General features: G+C 35.0%; 2 long non-coding RNA genes across 4 annotated transcripts in view; one reads left to right on the plus strand and one right to left on the minus strand.

Annotated features, from left to right (window-relative positions):
* LOC140611661 (uncharacterized) overlaps nucleotides 1-2,640 on the plus strand; it is a 78,572-nt gene extending 75,932 nt beyond the window's left edge. Inside the window, exon 4 of the long non-coding RNA XR_012012766.1 lies at nucleotides 609-2,640. This is a non-coding gene — a long non-coding RNA (uncharacterized lncRNA). The remainder of the gene's footprint in view (nucleotides 1-608) is intronic.
* Nucleotides 1-20,844, minus strand: part of LOC140611660 (uncharacterized) — a 148,658-nt gene that overhangs the window by 107,475 nt on the left and 20,339 nt on the right. For all 3 annotated transcript variants that reach the window (XR_012012764.1, XR_012012765.1, XR_012012763.1), the window contains exon 2: nucleotides 12,339-12,460. This is a non-coding gene — a long non-coding RNA (uncharacterized lncRNA). The remainder of the gene's footprint in view (nucleotides 1-12,338; nucleotides 12,461-20,844) is intronic.

A 20,844-nucleotide genomic window follows, 5' to 3' on the forward strand; every position in this document is an offset into this window, starting at 1 on the left:
CCAGAATCAGCATTCAGTGATTTTTTTTCCCTTTTTTTCTTAAGTTCTCTTACCTGGAGTGTTTTGCCCTGTGCTATGTTCCAGCTCCCTGTGTTCCAGTTCTTGCCCACATCTCATTACTGCTTCTTTGCGCCAAGGTCCATCTCTAATCTTTTCTTTATCTTAGTGGCATTTTTATTAGCTCTTTGGATAGATCTATATCATATACACCTAATCTAGCATGATTTTAATGGCATTTTAAAGGCAAATAATCAACTTTTTTCCTTACAGTTAAACATATTCTGGTATTCAGTTTGGGAGGCCTTAGCAGGGAAATTAGAACCTTTGACTGATGATCTTGATGATCGGGAGGTGAAAGAAGAGGGAAAAAGGTATGAGAGTTAAGGTGGAACAGAAACTGGTCTCCATTTAAATAACATTCAAAATTCAAATTCTAAGTTCAAACAACAAAAAGTATTCATAGATATGAGCAGGAAGGAAATCCATCTGTAAGTCAAGTATTCACTAGCTCTTCTGTGTTAAGGGACAGTATATAGTTTTACTTGGGCTTAGAAAAATTCCTCACTTGAATAACTTACTAATTTTTTTGTTTTTATGGATGACTTCAGCATCTAAGGTTTCACGTTCATGGATGTAGAAGAAGCTACATCTACAAAAATAATCCGAATCTCTGCTGTGATCTCCTACCTGATTGACCATAGGGATGTCAGCCTTAACCAGGAATCCTGCCTTCAAATTTCTGGAAATCTCCAAGATTGCTGCAAATGAGACTAAGTAGTTGTTTGCCAGCTTCCACACAGACACTTGAAAGTACAAGGAGTCCCAAACACTGTCGCTCTCATTGGAGTATTTACTGTCCCTTGTGTGCCTGCATCCTTTGTAATTTTTATGGAATTGGGTTCCATTGGCCTTCCTCACTGGCAGCCTCTTTACCAAGCCAGAAGGCCACCAACGCTGCAGGTGCTTCAATCAACACACACCACTGCTAGCTTTACTGCAAAAGGGTGAAATCTCCATAGGTCTGCGTTTCACACATTGGGGAAGCCTTCCACAGCAAAATTGCCTAGGGACAAAACTACAGCTGTAAAGGATGAATTATTTTTAATTCATAGATGTAGTGACATAAACAGAAGGACCTGGATAGTCACCTCAAAGCTCCACCAGCACCAGCACCAAAATGATGATCCAGGGACTAGATCACATTTAGTTCTGGTACTGGGCACCTCACTAGTTCTCTTTTACTCCCTTACTCTTGGTAGAATTTCAATCATCAGAACAGGGCCCTATTTTGTGGTTTATTTAACTGAGGTCAGGTTAGGTTCACATCAAAAATGTTTATATGATATAGCTTTATTGTGCGTGGAATCTTCAAAGGACACTGCAGCTGATGATGCAAATTAGCAGATATAAATCAATATGTAGAAACAAGGCAGAGAGAAATTCCATCTTGCTAACATCTTGTTAAGCATCAAATTCATGTACATATTAGAGGTTGAATATAACCAATTCCAAATATGAATAGTGATAGACCTCAGGCCTTGGCAGCATGTCTTGTTTTATATAGATTGTTTATAATTTGAGGCTTCTGTATCCAGAGTTCTCTATATTTAGTATCAAAGGTAGACAAGTTCCATGGTTATTCAACTTCCATCACCACCTGATGGTGACTATCTTAAATTACATCCAAAGGCCCTAGAAGACTGGTCCTGTCCCTTTTTCTGAGTCATTCCACTGAAATTTCATTAGGAATTTTAGAAAAGGGAAAAGTCAATTATCATACAGTTTGTTCAGTAGCATTCTTAGAAAATGTAGTATTTGCATTTAAATCAGTAATTAAAGAACACATGAAAAAAGCTTATACGTAAGCCCTTATGATACAATTTTCTGAATCCTGTAAAGTTCTATGTTCTAGTAGACTAGAAAAAAATTAATTACAAAATATTAGTTCTAATGGATGGTTTTTCCTTAGTGTATATTTATATACCAGTACCCTAGATGCAAAATTTGTAAGTAGCTTATGGTTTATTTTTAAGATTGCAGGTGTTCAGTTCATCTGCATATAAATATGACACCCACACATGAATGCAAGTTTATTCACCAGAGTAAATGAGGCCCCTCTAGCTACATTCCTTGTACTTTCTTCAGAGATCAATTCAGCACAAACCACATTATTTATTCAGGATGACATTAAGATGTTCACTCTTCACAAGAATAAACACATTGATGATGTTAATGCCAGCGCTTCATTTTCTGTGGAACACTTACACTTAAATACAGCAGAAGAGTGCATGACATTTTCTTTGCATTTTTTTATTCCAACATGTGATTATAGCTTTCTATTTGTGCTAAGTCACTTCTGCAAGATTTTCCAGATTTAATTTAAACTTTAAAATGTTATATATATTTCTAGGTTATCAAATAAGGAACCTCAGCATGATTTTATCATCGCTACTCTTTGGTAGAAACAGACAGTAAAAATTTAAAGATATGTAAGGACACCAAATTCTGTTCTTCCAAAGAGACTCAAAAAGAAAACCAAAAATGGAAAGCACTGAAGAGCAGGAGGAAAGTCATGATAAGTCATATAAAACTCTGGGTAACACAAACCTCCTAAAGAAGCAGATGGGTCTTTTTACAATGAAATGAGCATTTTTATGGTCCACTGGAGCACATACTATAAAGTGCTAGTGAAGAGGTTTAGATAAGTCTATAAACTGAGATTCTGTCTTTGTAAGGGATAGTAAACAACTCCAGGATGTGTCCCACAAAGGCTTTTAAAGTTCCTGCTACCCAAACAATAGACACAGAAGGCAACATGTGGTTGAAGCAACATCCACTTTTTTCCCCCCAGTTTATATAAAGTCTGTGTTCCTGGGCTTCTGGCTCTAGAAGCTTGCTGCTGCCTGGTTAGGGCTAATATCTTTCACACAATTAACTCTTGAGGATCTTGGCCTAGTTATTGCTGATCATTCAATATTTCTATACATTTCACTATCTGAAAGAGAAGAAGTGATTTCCATATCCTATAGCATAGATTTCTTATAAGATATAAGTCAATTGGAGAAGGGCAAACATTATACGGTCTCATTCATTTGGGGAATATAAAAAATAGAAAGGGAATAAAGGGGAAAGGAGAAAAAAGGAGTGGGAAATATCAGAAAGGGAGACAGAACATGAGACTCCTAACTCTGGGAAACGAACTAGGGGTGGGGGAAGGGGAGGTGGGTGGGGGTGGGAGTGACTGGGTGACGGGCACTGAGGGGGGCACTTGACGGGATGAGCACTGGGTGTTACACTATATGTTGGCAAATTGAACGCCAATAAAAAATAAATTTATATTTAAAAAAAGATATACAGCAACGCTTTGAAAACCACCAGTTTCCAAATGTTAGATCCAAGTAAATTTTTAAAACTGGAGGAAAAAAAATGAAATTGCCATTCCTCGGAGATCTGAAGGAAAGTCAACCAAAGCCAAAGTTATAAAATGTATCACAGACGATTTGAGGGATAAGTGATACCACATTGGTCAATGTTGAAATACAAATGGAAGCATATCTCCAAAGTAGAGTCATGAAAGAAATAATTTAGTAGAGAATATTTTGTTCTCCTAAATAGAAATTATATTAAACAATATAATTATACTTAACTACTAAATGAATAAAGCCCAGTTTCATGCCTAACAAAATATTCTAAATAATTATGGGACGAATGCTATGCATTACATATAGTTAATTTAAGTGAATTTTAGGAAAACCTGCAGAAAAGAAGAAAAATAAAGATTTTATACTCTAATTTTAAGGAGAATAATTCCTACTTCTTCAAGAGCCACATAATGGAATTGATCTCAAAATTAGAAAGAATTGTCTAAATTCGAAGCACATTGTTATGGATAAATAGTTTCAAATAATATTTTATTTTTTCAAAGATTTTATTTATTTATTCAGGAAAGATACAGTGAGAGAGGCAGAGGCACAGGCAGAGGGAGAAGCAGGCTCCATGCAGGGAGCGACATGGGAATTGATCCCCAGACCCTGGATCACACCCTGAGCCAAAGGCAGATGCTCAACCACTGAGCTACCCAGAAGTCCCTCAAATAATATTTTAAAATATGTACTTGATCACTTGAAAGGTAAAACTTGCAACTGGATAAGAATGCAGTATTTATAAAATTGTATCCAATGAAAAATTAGTTTTTTCCTACTCTTATCACCTAAAGTTTCTTATCTCAGAAGTAATCATATCTTTTTTATACAGTGTTTTTTGACATGCTTTTCCAGATTATTATATCCAGTTCTGTAAAGTTCATGTAGTTCTACATTACTCTTTTTAGAGACCACCAAGTACACTCTTGTATGTGTACATCATAATTTATTTTTAGATTTTCCAACATTTTGGTGTTAAAACTGGTGATGATATTAGCTTACATTTGTGTGTATATGTGTATTTCTAGATGAATATAGCTGTAGATAAATAACACATTTCATCAAATCTTAACTCTCCATTGTAATATATGCCATTATTTTTGGTATCAGGAAGAAATAGAAAACACCACCATATAAATAATATGCATCATCAAAAATAAGATACACCCCAATTTTAGGGATGCTAAAATGCATCTTATAATCAATAACATATAAGAGTATGTACATCATAGAGTCAGTGAAATATTTTACTGAAAGGCAACATTGCTGAATCAAATTGCCAAATTGCCATGCAGGACAATGCCTGTTTGTTTTTTTTGTTTTTTTTTCCAAGACTGTGTATATCAAATTTTGAATCTTGGACAATCTCAAATATAAAAAAATAGTGTCTTTTAATATGTAGAAATGACATTGGTATTTTCGATTCTGAAGGCTGCTCTAGATGTTTTTTTAAGTCTGAAACAAAAAATAAATGTGCTGATACCCTGAGAACCATTAACTTTATTTAGAGATCTTTCTAAAGTTGGACCTCAGGTATTCAAAACCCGTATAATCTGGAGCCATTCACTTTATTATTTTTCCTCTCAGATTTTCTCTTTGTAAACTGAATATAGGACTATCTTATTCATGGATTTTCATAAGTATTAAATAAGATAATGCATGCAAAATATTTCTGGAACATAGTGGGTAGTTTTTATATATTAGCTATTACCCTTCTTATTATGATTAATACAACTATTATTATATTGTGCTTACCAACACAAAATAATTTTAATTGATCACAACAATTTTTGTTCAAAGAGCTAGTTTTTAGTTAATGAGTGCAAGTATAATGCCTAAGGAAAAATGACTCAATCTTTTAGGATGCTTTTCAATAATAAGTATTGTGCTCAGATATCCAAACGGTATCAGAAGTAGTTTTTAATAAAACAGGAATTATCACACTGAAGTTTTATGACTGAGATACATTTGTTCCACCAAGTTCTATTGAGTCCAAATTAATATTAGTTTTACAGATTTGTTAATTTTTAGGGATATAATATGCATTTCTTTGTCTGAAACACTCTTATTTATGCTCATGTATATTACACAAACCAGAATAGGAATTAAAAGTTTGCCTGCTAAAATCTTGAAATATAGATTTAGAATGATTCTTTGTGTAGCACGCCATGTATCAATATACATTTTCATGATATTTTCTTTTTTTTTTAAAGAATGAGACGTTTTAAGATTATATATATGCATATTATATATATATAATTTGTAAGCTTTTACATGTGTTGGGACATTTTCCTATGAAAATAGCAATAATTATTTCAATGATAACAAAGGTCATAATTCCCATGATTTGTATGTTTGGTTAATCTGCTTTTGTTCTGTACCTCTGCATATTGCTAACATCAATCAAAAATTCTAATCTCAGGATGCCTGGGTGGCTCAGGGGTTGATCATCTGCCTTCAGCCCAGGGCGTGACCCCGGGATCCAGGATCAAGTCCTGTGTGGGCCTCCCCGCATGGATCCTACTTCTCCCTCTGCCTGTGTCTCTGCCTCTCTCTCTTTGTGTGTGTCTCGTGAATAAGTAAATAAAAATCTTTTTAAAAAATTCTAATCTCTTGAGAGTTGCAGACCATGATATGAAGTGGCATTTATATTGTGAAGTGTATCACAGACACTCTAATGAGTAATTTATTTTTATTTTTTTTTAAATTTTTTATTTATTTATGATAGTCACAGAGAGAGAGAGAGAGGCAGAGACACAGGCAGAGGGAGAAGCAGGCTCCATGCACCGGGAGCCCGATGTGGGATTCGATCCCGGGTCTCCAGGATCGCGCCCTGGGCCAAAGGCAGGTGCCAAACCACTGCACCACCCAGGGATCCCTCTAATGAGTAATTTAAGAGCATTATTTTATTTAATTCCTACAATAAATATGTGAGGTAAAAAATATTATACCTACTTTACACAGAAAGAAGTGAATCTTAGAGGGATATTTCCTCTCAGTTATAGACCTTATCTAGTTTTTTGTATATACTATATATATAGACTATGTACACTATATATACTATATAGTTTTATATTATATAGTTTATGTGTATAAGTGTGTATAGTATGCATAAGAATATATAATTATATTCTTTTTACCTGTTTTGTGTCGTACTATTAATCTCTTCATTTGTCCATTACTCACTCATTTATTCATGTCACTAAGTAAGAAACCTTTATGTTCCACAACTGTATAAGGGGTTAGGGATACACTTGTGAGTAAGGGGGATTGTACAATTTATTTTTTTAAAGGCAATTAAATTTAAATCTGATAAGAAATTATAATAATGTTATAAAGTAGTAAGGGCATGGAGTTTTATGAGTCTGTCTTTGATAGGTCAGGATCTTATTTGTTAATCACAAAATCCACCTAAAAACGATTTACCAGAGAATTTTAGAAGTTTACAGTATATAGAAAGAAAACAAAACCAAACCTGGATGCTGCACAGTTGACAAAATTGCTGTTTGTTTGTTTGTTTGTTTTTAAGATTTTTCTTTCTTTATTTATTTGAAGAGAGAGAGAGAGTGCACAAGTAGGGGCAGGGGCAAAGGGAGAAGCAGACTCCCCACTGAGCAGGGAGCCAGATGTGAGACTCAATTCGATGAACCTGGAATCATGACCTGAGCCAAAGGCAGACACAACAAATTTAGCCACCCAGGTGCCCCGACAAAACTGTTCTTGAGACAAATTACCTTGAACCTATTAATCTAGGAAACATTGACAAAGCTTTATCAGAAGAATCAAATACCTCACTACACAATCTGATCTCCTTAATGCCCTTTTCCTTTCCATAATCATTTTCCATAAGTGGTCACATGAGAACCCCAGATGAAAGGGAGTCCAGAAAACTTTAGTTGAGACTCTCCGGTTTCAACAGAACATATGCTGGAAGAAGATTGGAGTGGAGTTTGAGTCAGACAATCTGCTTTATCTGGCACACCTCAGCTTATAACAGAATCTAACTTCTACCAGAGGAAAATGGATTAAATGAGAAGAAAATAAACAAGAAAATAAGACCCCACTTACACCTAATATTTGATGGCTAACACCTGTGTTATGAAGTAGTATTAATTTACATTTGCACATGCCTGACTCCTGACAAATTGTGAATTTGTAATAATGGAACAATAAACAAAAATGGAAAGAAAAATCCTATATTAATTTACCACCAAATATGCCTTCATATATTAAAGTAAGTCCATGTATCATGAGTCTAATAAATTTCTCTGAATAAATAATGAATTATTTGATGTTTTAGAAAATTTTTTTGCAGTTTAATATTTTTTACAAGAAACTATGTCATAAATTTCTGTTTCACTTAATGTTCATTCAGGGAATTTTGATGCAAGATTGTAGTTAGTTTTGGTCTGGTCTCATTTGTCTAAACATTTGAAAATGGACTTATTTTAATTTTAAGTATTAGATAGCTTAGGGCAAAAAAAGCTGTAAAACTTGGTGATATAAACCTTTGACCATTGTTTCCACTAAATCAATGAACTGTATACAGTGTGTAATTTTAAAGTTATACTAATAAAATGTATTTTTTTTTTGAGAGAGAGAGACAGAGACAGAGAAAGAGAGAGAGAGCAGAAGTGAGGAGGGGCAGAGGGAGAGAGGGAATCTTAAGCAGGCTCCATGCCCAGCACAGAGCCCAACCTGAGGCTGGACCTCACCATTCCTGAGATCATGACCTGGGCCAAAATCAAGAGTTGGATGCTAGAATGACTTTGAGCCATGCAGGAGCCCCATAAAATTGAAATTCTAAATGAATGGAGTAAATTTTTTATCCTTAAAACACAAGTAATTATGAATTATTTTTGTATAGTGAAAGCATCACAGAATCAAAGAAAAAAGATACTATTGCAACTCAAAAGAAAAAATGTAAATGATGCAATGCGATATAATAGTTTGACACTTAATATTTTCTATGCTTGGGCAGCCTGGGTGGCTCAGCAATTTAGCACTGCCTTCAGCCCAGGGCGTGATCCTGGAGACCCGGGATCGAGTCCCACATTAGGCTCCCTGCGTGGAGCCTGCTTCTCCCTCTGCCTGTGTCTCTGCCTCTCTCTCTCTCTCTCTCTCTCTCTCTCTCTGTGTGTCTCTCCTAAATAAAATATTAAAAAAATATTTTCTATGCTTTCCTTTATTCATTCATTCATTCATTCAGTCACCAAATATTTGTGGAGTTCCCATTATATGCCCCATATTTTTTAAGGCAATTTGGATACAAAATTGAACCACTCAAATTCATTTCTTTAAAGGACCTTATATTTAATAACAAAAAATAAACACTGACCAAATAAGGGAACAAAAAAGGAGATATATAGTTATTTAATTAAATTATGATAAAAATAAAAAAATAAAACCATATGTGACATAACAAAGTATATAAAGAAGTCACACAGCTCAGTACCAAAGAACAAACATTCCAATTAGAAAATGGGCAAGGGATGCCTGGGTGGCTCAGTTGTTTAAGGGTTCGACTTCTGATTCTGGCTCAGATCATGATCTCAGGGTCATGAGATCAAGCTCCACATCTGGCTTTGCGCTCAGTGTGGAGTATCCTTGAGATTCTCTCCTTCTGCTTCTCTTCTCTCTCACTCCCCCAAAAAATCATCTTTAAAAAAAATGGGCAAAGGACTGGTATAGACATTTCTCCAAAGAAGATGCATAAGTAGCCAAAAAGCTCATGAAAGATGCTCACCATCATTAAATACTAGGGAAATGCAAATCAAAACCACAGTGAGATACTACTTTACACCATTACGATGGCTATTATAAACAGAATAAAAACAACAAACAAACAAAAAGGAAATAACAAGTATTGGCAAGTATGTGGAGAGATTAAAGCCCTTGTGCATTGCTGGCAAGAATGTGAAATGGTACAGCCACTGTGGAAGACAGTATGGAAGTTCCTCAAAATATTAAATTTGAATTACCATATGATCTATTAATTCTACCTCTGGGTATATACCCCAAAGAGCTGGGACTTGAACAGAGATTTCTACAACATTCATAGCCACATTATTCACAGTAACCAACAGGTGGAAGTGTCCCAGATGTTTACAACAGGTAATGGGTAAATAATATATGGTATATGTGTTTTAGATTGGTAGATAGATAAATAGATAGATAATAGACTTTGGAAAAATTATTCAAACTTGTAAAGGAATACAATTCTGATACAGGCTACAATATGGATAAACTTTGACGTTATTATGCTTGGGCACCTGGATGACTCAGTGGTTGAGTGTCTGTCTTTGGCTCATGTTGTGATCCTGGGGTCCTGGGATTAGGTCTCGCATTGGGCTCCCCGCAGAGAGCTTGCCTATGACTCTGCCTCCCTCTCTGTCTCTCATGATAAATAAATAAAATCCTTTTAAAAAATAAACTCATTATGCTAATTAATATAACCAAACATGAAAAAAACAAATTTTGTAAGATTCCATCTGTACAAGGTAGTAGAATTATCAAATTCATAGAGACAGAAAGTAGAATGGTGGTTACTAAGAGCTGGGGAGGAGGGAGGGATAGGATGCCATCATCTAATGAGTATAGTTTCAACCTGGGATGGTGAAGAAGTTCTGGAGGTAGATGGAGATGATGGTTGCATAGCAATGTGAATGTACTTAATGCTACTGAATGTTCACCTAAAATAGTTAAAATGATAAATTAAATGTTATGTATATTTTAGCACAATAAAAACGATTTAAAAAGTTTGTGTGAGGTTAGAAGTTAAGGTTGAGGGGATATGTCATTCTATTCTGTTCTATAATGAAAAAAAAATTAAGATAGTCTTCAATGTACAGAACATTTGCACAGATACATATTCTACAGGCAGTAAACTCCATTGGTAATAGCTTATATCATACCAACATGATGGATTTGTTCAATCTAATGAAACAATATTTTTTTCAGTTTTAATTTAAATTCTAGCTAGTTAACATAAAGTGTAATACTAGTTTCCTGACGTACAATATAGTGCCTCAACACTTCCATACAATACTCAGTGCTCATCACAAGCCCTCCTTAATCCCCATGACCTGTTTCACCCATCCCCAACCCACCTCTGCTCTGTTAACCATCGGTTGGTTCTCTATAGTGAAGAGTCTGTTTCTTGGTTTGCCTCTCTCTCTCTCTCTCTCTCTTTTTTTTTTTTTTTTTTTACCTTTTGCTTGTCTGTTGTTTCTTAAATTCCACATATGAGTGAAATCATATGGTATTTGTCTTTCTCTAACAGACTTATTTCACTATGCGTAATCCTCTCCAGCTCCATGTATATCATTGCAAGTGACAAGATGTCATTCTTTTTATGAAGCAATCTTGATATATATATTCATTAACATCCATACTTTATTTGAATTCCTTAGTTTTTACCCGATGTCCTTTTTCTGTTCCAAAATACCATTCAGGATACCATATTACTTTTAGTCATTGTGTTTTCTCAAATTACTTTTAGTCATTGTATTTTCTCATTTCTTTAGATGATAGTTCTTAATATTTTGTTTTTGATGACCATCAAAGTTTTGAGGAGTACTAGTCAGAAATTTTGCAGACTGCCCCTTGATTTGGATTTGCCTAAAGTTTTCCTTAAAATTAAACTAAAAATGCAGAAGTCTTGGGAAGAAGACCACAGATGCTATCATATCAAGAGCACATTATATCAATGTGACTATATCCTCAACATGTTGAGGGTAGCCTTAATAACCTGACTAAAGTTTCTCTGCTATAAGCTAACTCTTTTTGTCTCTATACTGTACTCTTTGCAAGGAAATTACTCTGTTCAGTTCACATATAAAGGGTTAGAAGTTATGCCCCATTACCTTAAAAATATAACATCTATGTAAATTATTTGGAATTCTTTTGCATGGGAGATACGTCTACTAATTAAATTTAAAATTTACTTTATAATTAAATTAATAGAGGACCTGTAAATATTTCTTTTTATACTCTGGTGTGTAATCAACTATTGTATTTTTTTCTTGCTCAAATTGTTTCTAATTTAGCCATTAAAAGATCATTCAGTTGTCTCCCATATTTCTTGATATGCCATTATCCTTTCAGATCTATTATTTTTTAGATTTGTTTATTTATTTATTCATGAGAGACAGAGAGAGAGAGAGAGAGAAAGAGAGAGGCAGAGGGAGAAGTGGGCTCCATGCAGGAAGCCTGACATGGGATTCAATCCCGGGTCTCCAGGATCACGCCCTGGGCCGAAGGCAGGCGCTAATCCGCTGAGCCAACCAGGCTGCCCTATTTTTTTTTTTTTTTTAAGCTTCTGTGCTAAAAATAATAAATAAATAAATAAATAAATAAATAAATAAATAAATAAGCGTCTGTGCTTTTTGACACCAAAAGATGCTCCAGAGTCAACTTTTATTTTCTCTGTTCCAGCCCTTGAGAAGGTATTTTTCCAAGGAGTCCCAGTACCTTTTTTATTAAGAAAGATATTAGAAACCAAGATATGAGTATTGGGTACACGTGTTGCTACTAGAATGCCATGGCTTCTATGCCCTTTCAGCAACAGAGCTTGGAGATTTAGGTGTGTATATTTATCCACATATACACACATATCTACAGTATATGGGCATCTATGTATTAGGCAAAACATGAATTCATATTTGACTGATGACTCCAACTAAAATCCTCTATTGTATGATTCATCTTAGACTTTGTGCTTACACTGCTGATCTGTAAACTTCCTCTTCAACGTGAGAAATAGGGTTCCTCTCATTTACTATTTATTTACTTATTTGTTCAGTTCCAGTATATGTGTGTTGTAGTTTCAGAATAATTAATACCTAACGCCTTGGAGAAAGACTTTAGAGGATAGTGTGCAATGTTTCTGTATAGTTCCTTTGTCTTTAGACTTACAGTTCCACTCTACTCCAGCGTTACTTAGGTTGGTACTTCCTCCACCGCCAATCCTTGGAGGCCATTTCTCAAGTTGATCCAGGAAGTTCATTGTGATTAGGTGACTTCTGATGAGTAGATATCTGAATTGACATAGGGAAGAAGTCACGGGGAAGTTTAAGAATAGAACATTGCAGACAGAGAGAACCATAAGTAGAAAAGAAGGAAGAAAAGGAATCTTAAGAGTATCACAACGGGATTGAATTGGGAGATACTTTGCTTATGGAAATAGTAGCCAATTTTTAGGTTGTAAAATGGGGGGCACTCTAGACAGGAAGGAAATATGACCATTATTGATGGACATCTGGGCTGCTTCCATATCTTGGCTTTTGTAAAAAATGCTGCAATAAACATAGGAGTGCATGTATCCCTTCGAGTTAGTGTCTTTGTATTCCCAAGGTAGATCCCCAGTAGTGTGATTATTGGACCATAGGGCAATTCTATCTTTAACTTTATGAGACACCTCCATACTGTTTTCCACAGTGCCTGCACCAATTTACATTCTCACCAGCAGGGCACGAGAGATCCTTTTTCTCTACATCCTTGTCAACATGTTGTTTCCTATGTTTTTGATTTTAGCCATTCTGACAGATGTGGGGTGATATCTCATTGTAGTTTTGATTTGTATTTCCCTGATGAAGATGCTGATCATCTTTTCATGTGTCTGTTACCCATCTGTGTGTCTTCTTTGGAAAAATTTCTATTCATGTCTTCTGCACATTAACTGGATTCTTTTTTTTATTTTTAATAATAAATTTATTTTTTTATTGGTGTTCAATTTGCCAACATACAGAATAACACCCAGTGCTCATCCCGTCAAGTGCCCACCTCAGTGCCTGCCACCCAGTCACCCCCCCCTCGCCCTCCTCCCCTTCCACCACCCCTAGTTCGTTTCCCTGAGTTAGGAGTCTTCCATGTTCTGTCTCCCTTTCTGGTATTTCCCACTTATTTTTTCTCCTTCCCCTTTATTCCCTTTCACTATTATTTATATTCCCAAATGAATGAGAGCAGCAATTGCACTGCTGGGGATTTACCCCAAAGATACAGAGGCAGGGAAATACCGGGACACCTGCACCCCAATGTCTATAGCAGCAATGTCCACAATAGCCAAACTGTGGACGGAGCCTCGGTGTCCATCGAAAGATGAGTGGATAGAGAAGCTGTGGTCTATGTATACAATGGAATATTCCTCAGCCATTAGAAATGACAAATACCCACCATTTGCTTTGACGTGGATGGAATTGGGGGGTATTATGCTGAGTGAAATAAGTCAATCGGAGATGGATTCTTTTTTGGGGGGTATCGAGCTTTAAGAATCCTTTATATATTTTGAATACTAAGCCTTTATCAGATACCTCACTTGAATATATCTTCTCCCATCCCATAGGCTACCTTTTATGTTTTCTGATTGTTTCCTTTGCTGTGAAGAAGCTTTCCATTTTGACAAAGACCCAATAATTCATTTTTGCTTTTGTTTCCCTTGCCTCGAGATACCTATCTAGAAAAAAGTTGCTAAGGCCGATGTCAGAGAAGTTACTGCTTGTGCTTTCTTCTAGGATTTTTACAGTTTAAGTTCTCACATTTAGGTCTTTAATTCATTTTGAGTTTATTTCTACGTATGGTGTGAGATTGTGATCCAATTTCATTCTTATGCGTGTGGCCTAATATGTAGATATATCCTGGAATATGTTCTATGTGCATCTGAAAATAATGTGTTTTCTGCTGCTTTAGGATGGAATGTTCTGAATATATGTTAAATTCATCTAGTCGAGTGAGTCATTCAATTGTTTATTTACTTTATGTTGAGATAATCTGTCTATTGATGTAAATGGAGTGTTAAAGTCCCCTACTATTATTGTGTTATTATCAATGAGTTCCTTTATGTTTGCTATAACTGTTTTATGTATTTTGGGTGCTCCCATGTTGGGTGCATGAATGTTTAAAATTGTTATATCTATTGTTGAATTGTCCCCTTTACTATTATATAATATTCTTCTTTGTCACTTGTTATAGTCTTTGTTTTTAAGTCCATTTTTTTTCCGCTATAAGTATTGTTATTTCAACTTTTTTGGACATCATTTGCATGATAAATGTTGCTCCATCCCCTCACTTTCAATCTACAGGTGTCTTTAGGTCTAAAATGAGTCCCTTATAAGCAGCATATAGAGGGTCTTGTGTGTGTGTGTGTGTGTGTGTGTGTGTGTGTGTTTCCATTCTGTCACCCTACGTCTTTTGATTGGAACATTTAGTCCATTACCCTTAAATTAATTATTGATATCTATGTATTTATTGCCATTTTATTATCTGTTTTATGGTTATTTCTGATTTTCTCTGATCCTTTCTTGTCTTTCTCTCTTTTATGGTTCTCTGGATTTCTTTAGTATTATATTTGGATTTCTTTCTCTTTATTCTTTGCATACTTATTAGAGTTTTTTGATTTGTGGTTACCATTAGGTTTGTTTATAACATCTTCTGCATATAGCAGTCAATAGTAAGGTGATGGTTGTTTAAGTTTGAATCCATTCTTTACTCATCTCCAACTCATGGTTTAGATATATAGTGTCATATTTTGCATTCTTTCATTTTGTGAGTTCTTTGATATTTTACAAAAATGTTCACTTTTTTGTTTTTGTGTTTCCTACCTTCATACTGTTACTTTTGGTCTTTCTTTTTCACCAGAAGTCCCCATTACTATTTCTTGCAGGGCTGGTTTAATGGTCATAAACTCCTTTTCCTTGTGTTTGTCTGGGAAACTCTTTATCTCTCCTATTTTGAATGATAGCCTAGCTGGACAGAGTATTCTTGGCTGCAAAGTTTTCCCATTCAGCACTTTGAATAAATAATGCCACTCCCCTCTAGCTTGGAAAGTTCCTGCTGAAAAATATCTGATAGTCTTACAGGGTTTCCCTTGTATGCAATTGTCTTCTTTTGCTGCTTTAGATTTTTTTTATCACTATATTTTTCCATTTAATTACAATATGTCTTCATGTGGATCTGCTCTTGCTGATTTTTTTGGAGGTTCCCTGTGCCTTCTGGGTCTGGATATCTGTTTCCTTCCCCAGATTAGGAAGTTTTCAGCTTTTATCTCTTCAAATAAGGGGTTGGGTGGGGAGACCTTTCTGTGAATGCTGCCTCTTTGGGATATGCTCCCAGATGAGCAAATAACCTCTCTGCTGTGTGCCCCAGGTGCTCTTCAGATCACTTTCCACTCTGTATAGTTGTGAGCTGTTTGGCCTGCCTTTTCTCCAAGACAAACACCAGTGCTTCAGGGCTCTCCTTGATCTAAGCCTGCTGATGTTTAGAACTCCAAGCTTTCAGCCCTGTTGGTAGTAAGAACAGAAAATTCAGCCCCTCTCACTTTCCAAGCCAGTTGCTAAGGGGTCACCTTCCCTGTGTGTTCCATGTGTGCTAATCCATCTCTCCCCCTTCTCCAGGAGAGCATCTCCCTCCTTGCCATGGAGGAGGCTACAATCCATTTCTCTCCCAAACCATATGTCTGCACTCCTTACTTTCCTTAATGTGGCCTCTTCTCTACCTTTAGTTGTAGAGTTTATCCTGCCAAACTTCAGGTCAATTTCTGTGGTATTTAGAATTATTTGATAATTATCTACTTGTATTTGTGGGAGAAGGCAGCCTAAGGTCCCCCTACTTGCCCACCATCTTCCCCTAAGACTATTTTTAGAGCAGTTTTAGGTTTACAACAAAATTTGTGAGAAAGGTATAGAGATTTTCCATATACTCTTTGAACCTGCATAACCTTCCTATTATTGACATCACTCATCAGTATAGTACATTATTATAAAGGATGAACTTACATTGATACATCATACTCAATAGAAGTCCATAGTTTATCCCAGGGTCACTCTTGGAGTTATACATTCTATAGATTTGGGCAAATATATAATGATATATATTGATATATTATAAATTATATTCATATTTATATATATTTATTTATACATTATATATTTATATATATTATATATTTATATATATTAATGATATATTATATCATTGTAAATATATATATATATCCATCATTATAATATCATACAGAGTAGTTTCATTGCCTTAAAAATCCTCTGTGCTCTGCCATTCATCTCTTCTCATCCCTCACAGGTGTTTTTCTTGTCTCCATGGTTTAACCTTTTCCAGAATGTTTATACAGTTGGAGGCATATTATATGTAGCCTTTTCTGATTGGTTTCTTTCATTTATTTATATGCATTTAAAGTTTCTTCATGTCTTTTCATGACTTGAAAGCACATTTTCAGTGCTGAATAATATTCTATAATCTGGGGTGCCACAATATATTTGTCTATTCAGTTACTGAAGGACTTATTGGTTAATTCTAGATTTTAGCAATTATGAATAAATCTGCTATAACCAGCTATATGCAGGTTTTTGTGTGGACATAAGTTTTCAACTTCTTTTGGTAAGTACCAAGGAGCACAGTTCCTAGATCTTGAGGTAAGAGTACACTTAGTTTTATAAAAAATGACAAATCATCTTCCAAAGTGGCTGTAAAATTTTGTATTTCCACCAGCAATGTATATTTCCTCTTGCTCCATATCCTCACCAACATTTGGTATTAGCAGTATTTCAGAGTTTGGCCATCCTAGGCATATCTCACTGTGGTTTAATTGCATTTCTGTAATGACATATGATATAGAGGATTTTTATATGTTTAATTGCCATCTGTATACCTTCTCTGGTGAGGTGTCTCTTAAGGCTTCTGGCCTATTTTTAAAATAGAGATGCTTTTCTTCTTATTCTTGAGGTTTTTTAAAGATTATTTATTTATTTATGTATTTATTCATGAGAGAGAGAGAGAGAGAGAGGCAGAGACACAGGCAGAGGGAGAAGCAGGCTCCATGCAGGGAGCCCGATGTGGGATTCCATCCCGGGTCTCCAGGATCAGGCCCTGGGCTGAAGGCAGTACTAAACCACTGAGCCACCTAGGCTGCCCTTATTGTTTAGTTCTAAGTGTTCTTTGAATATTTTGGAAAGTAGTCCTTTATCAGATGTGTCTTTTGCAAACGTTTTCTCCAAGTTTGTGCCTCCTCTTCTCATTCTCTTAATGTCTTCACAGAGCAGAAGTTTTTAATCTAGATGAAATTCAGCTTCTCAATTCTTTCTTTTATGGATTATGCCTTTAGGTGTTGTATCTAAAAAAGCATCACCTTACCCAAAGTCATCTGGGTTTTCTTCCACGTGATCTTCTAGGAGTTTCATAGTTTGGTGTGAAACATTTAGGTGCTTTTATCCATTTTGAATTAATTTTTATGAAGGATGTAAGGTCCATGTCTACATTCTTTTTTTTTTTTTTTTTTGCATGTAAATGTTCAGTTCTAGCACCATTTGCTGAAGAGACTATCTTTACTCCATTGTATTGCCTTTGCTCCTTTGTTAAAGATCAGTTGACTATATTTATAGTGGTCTATTTCTAGGCTCTCCATTCTTTTTTGGTGATCTATTTGTCAGGCGTTTGCCAATACATGCTAGCTTGACTAATAGAGCTTCATAGTAAGTCCAGGGCTTTAGTTTTCAAATATAAAAATAACAAACAATGTAAGTGCATAAACGTAAGTGATTTTTATTATTTTAGATGAAGTTTTACAAGAGTTTTTGAAAAACAATCAGATGTTTCATTCATATAACTTTAACTCAGTTTTATTTGAGGAGAATCTAGGATCATCTATAATCTTTCTAGCATGTTCTGTATAACTTTTTCAGAATTTGCCCAAAACATTTAACCCTGGGGAGAAGGTTCACATTCAGTCATCCAAGTCATGGATACTTACTCCTGGATGCATGCTAGAAGTTTGTGATTTATCATCCCATAGATACAAAATGTAAATACTAAATATTCCTTCATCCTTCTATTACTCCTGTAGAAATGATGAAAAGACAATTAGAAGCTCTAGTCTGCGGAGAGGATGTTTGAAGTCATGGCAGAGCAGCTGACATTTCATTGGGGACTCCAAAATCTGAATTTGAAAAGATAATTTTAAGGTGATTTAGTTCTCCTCCTGAGAAGAATTATCTAGTTTCCTTCAAGGTGGTACATGTTGTCAGCCCAGATACAGTTGACAGTTAGGAGTCACTCCTTTTACTATGGAGATTTCTCCTTCTGTTTGGAGGGTGTCCTTTGTTTCATCTTGCCCAATGTCACTAGTGTTGGAGATTTTAATCCAGTTTCCACAGAATATACTTTCCAAAGTGGGAAAAGAGATATTATCTAGAGAAATGCAATGGAGACATTGCCTATCCTAAATGGTCCCTATTACAGAATTTTGATCAATCCTCTTTTCAGTATCTGGCTTCACCTCCACTTACACCTTTAGCTAGAGGCTTCAATTCCTAAGCCTTTTTCTAGAAAGTTCTGCTTTATAAATTGTCTTGCTCCTTACTCTCCCCCGTTGTTGGTTGGAATTCAGCATTCTCTCTTCCTTTTCCTTTTTATTATTCAATTAATCTCAAAAAGAAGTTGAAATCTCATCTACTCTAGTTGTATTCAGTATTCCATGTTTAGTCTAAAATTATTTCATAAATAAAATACACATATCCTTTGTACAGTCCTGATTTTACATTAGTTTAATAAAGATTAATTTCAGAATAATTAGTTTATCAAAACTGCCTAGTGAAATTAGTCTACCAGTTATTGACGTAATTAAATTTGTTACATTAAAACAATTCAGAATCTTAAATAAGGCTATGTGTATTTAACAAATTTATTATATGAAAAGTCTCCTGATCTGACTTTCATAAAGATACTAAGCATATTTTTACTTTTCCAAATTTGTTTTAATGAAAAGTCTCCTGATCTGACTTTCATAAAGATACTAAGCATATTTTTACTTTTCCAGTTTGCCTATTCTTTTCGACTTCTCATTTATAAAAATAATCTTATTGTCTATAAACAAGTGCTACCCTGTTCACTAAATTCATGTATGTGTTTCTCCTTTCTGTTTCAAGGACTCTGTATTTTCCCATTTTTTGAAATTTCTTACAATCCTTCAAGATACATCTAAAACACTATTCTTTCCCTTTCTTTAATGTTTTCTTATTTTAAAACACCAGGACAAGTTTTCATTTCTTTAAATCATTTTTTAGATTTTAATTATTTATTTATTCATGAGAGACACACACAGAAGAGGCTGAGACACAAGCAGAGGGAGAAGCAGGCTCCATGCAGGGACCTCGATGTGTGACTCGATCCTAGGACCCCTGGGATCACGACCTGAGCCAAAGGCAGATGCTCCACCACTGAGCCACCCAGGAGTCCCCAATTCATTAAATCTTTTAAAATCTCACTAAGAATACTCTATTTGGTCTCCTCATTTTCTATTTCTTGAATTATAGTAGGAGATTTCTACCTGCTTTTCTGCCACTAATCTCTTCTTTTGGGTCATTCTCCATATTTCTATGAGAACTATTTCCTATAAAATTTTATTAAGTAATTTCCTTTCTGAAAAACTTCTCTTGGTTTCTCATAGCTCCAGCAAAACCAAGTAGTATAATATAGATGCTTTTCCACTCTTGTTATCACGTGCTCCTGTGACCTCTTCCATTCTTCCATCTCCTGATTCCTGTGTCTGTACAATTGGGGCTACTTTAGGAAATATGCATATTTAACATAAAAATAAATAAGCTTTCGTTAGTACAAGATTTAATTTTTCTTCAAATAAATCAAAATAAATATTGAACCAATATTTAAATTAAAGGAACATCAGAATATTATTCTCCTGGGTAGACCCCAAAAGAGTAGTTAATGAATTCAATAATGATGACAAGGAAAAGAAAAAGTCAAACATAACTATATTTGAGCCTGAGTGATTGAGAAGATAGCATTGTTGGTAGCAAAATTCAGAGAGTGTGCTAGAATGCAAGTTTAGAGAAAGCTAGTAAGTACAGTGAAATGTATTGGTGTGCTTATGAGGATACTGTAGTACAAAGCATACTTGGAAGTGTCCCCATGAATAATTGGGGAGGGGTTAGGTTTAGACTTGTGTATTGGTAGAAATTTACATTAGGGCAACCATTTAATTCACTGAATATTAAATTCATTTGCATCTTTATTTTGTACCAAGGAAAATCTTCTACTATGACAAATCTATTTATGCAAATCAGCAATTTAAGAAAAATCATGGAATTCCTTAGAATGATTTATTTGTTATATATCTATATGCTTTTTTTCTTAAACCAACTTCCTATACTAGAATTATAATAAATATATCTATTTAAAGCAAAAGACTGGATTATTATTATTTAAATCTAGAGAAAATCATACATAATGTAATAGATTCTTTCTGATATTCAAATACCATTTGAATAGTGGTATGCAGTATTGTGTTTTTTGGTTGTCGTGGCAACTGCATCTCAAGTTTAGAACATCAAGTCTTTATTTTCTATGCATTTTTAAAAGACAAGAATGTATAAAATAGCAAGCTGTATAATGGCTCCTT

This window comes from Canis lupus, chromosome 20 (assembly GCF_048164855.1).
Source record: "Canis lupus baileyi chromosome 20, mCanLup2.hap1, whole genome shotgun sequence".
Classification (NCBI taxonomy): domain Eukaryota; kingdom Metazoa; phylum Chordata; class Mammalia; order Carnivora; family Canidae; genus Canis; species Canis lupus.